The sequence below is a fragment of the Helianthus annuus genome, chromosome 6 (assembly GCF_002127325.2).
Source record: "Helianthus annuus cultivar XRQ/B chromosome 6, HanXRQr2.0-SUNRISE, whole genome shotgun sequence".
NCBI lineage: Eukaryota > Viridiplantae > Streptophyta > Magnoliopsida > Asterales > Asteraceae > Helianthus > Helianthus annuus.
Genome location: NC_035438.2, coordinates 46,844,211 through 46,846,042, shown reverse-complemented (window position 1 = coordinate 46,846,042; position 1,832 = coordinate 46,844,211).

Genomic DNA, 1,832 nt, shown 5'->3' with positions numbered 1-1,832 from the left:
TATTTTGTAAGTACTTATAGGTAAACATGTTTTAAAGATACAACATGTAACATGTGTTACACCGAAATGTTACACAAGTGTTTCTAGTTTACACATGTTACATCTTGTGTAACTATGCTTTATATTTTGTAAATGTTTCCCGTTTCCAGTTTAAACATGTTTTAAAGATACAACCTGTAACATGTAAGTACTTATAGGTAAACATGTTTTAAAGATACAACCTGTAACATGTAAGTACTTATAGGTAAACATATTTTAAAGATACAACCCGTAACATGTAAGTACTTGTAGGTTTATACAGGCTTAAAATATATACAAATGATCCAAAACTAATCATACATGTGTTACCCTATAGTGTAACATTAGTTACAAATATGTCTTACATATGTGCAGCCCCGATTTTTGGTAACAAAGGGGTTGAACATATGTAACACATGTTTGTAACATGTGTTACACTAGAGGGTAACTTCTGTACAATGTCAAAGGTACCCACCACATGCCCTTCATCGACTTTTTGTTCCCATTCTTCATCGGTTTCTCCATCTACCTTCTTTCTCTTTATGGCCACCTTTTGTCGTATCCGATATTGTGGTTCTCTTCCTTCCTTCCAAGATCCCTTCTCGTTTGGATGCAACTGCTATGGTCAAGTCGTAATAACACAAGTCACAGTCCAACATTTTTAATCTACTAACTAAAAAATAGTAGTAAGATAACTAAGACTAGCTACTTTCTACCCAATTATGCCCTGAACTTGAAGTCTTCCCAAATTTTGAGTTTTTATCTGCATCATTTCACACATACAAAAAAACTAAGTAAAACCACCCAAAAAAAGGTTACATATGTAAACAATTAGCATACATTTCAAACAACTACTATCCGATGGAACCAACTCCCTCGCTACAAGCACTAAAAACATGTAACATATGTTAGCACAACCTTTCGTATTTGTTTGTCGTCGTATAGCTTTCGTTTTTGTTTTCTGGATCGCCTTCGTGATCGAAGGGAAAGTCTTCCAAACTTCTACTACGACTTTGTGGGCCTTATGCCAGGGGGTTTGGGAAAAAAGATAAATTCATTGTTAACGATATGGAATTCTAAGATGTGTTACACATGTTAGAATTGTCTATTGTTTTGAAGTAGCAATAGGCATTCTAACATGTATCTGCATAATGTTGTGAAAAAAGATTCCTTCATTGTTACTTCAAAACAATAGGCAGTTGTAACATATGTTAGACATGTAGATCTTATATTAAAATCTTTCCTAACCAATGTAAGACGTATTACATGTGTTACACTTCAGAACATTATGCAGATACCTGTTATAATGCCTATTGTTAATTCAAAACAAAAGACAATTCTAACATGTGTAACACATGTTACAATTGCTTTTTGTTTTGAAGTAACAATAAAGATATCTTTTTTCACTGTTACTTTAAAACAATAGGTAATTGTAACATGTGTTACACATCTTAAAATTGTTTATCTTTTTCAAATAACAACAGGCATTGTACACATGTAACACATGTTACAATTGCTTTTTGTTTTGAAGTAACAGTAAATATTTTTTTTTTACTGTTACTTCAAAACAATAGGTAATTGTAACATGTGTTACACATCTTAAAATTGCACCACTCTTATTAAAAATTAGGAAATGTTAAAATCAACCCAACTTACTACCTATGAAAACACTAGTCAATATAAAAAGAACAAACCAAATATCCTGTTTTGTATTTCAACGATTAGTGTGTCCGAGTCCCAATCCTCAAAATCTGTACATCGTCAGTTTCTTCGTTACTTAATTTCATAAAAATAAAACAGGTTTAACACATGTT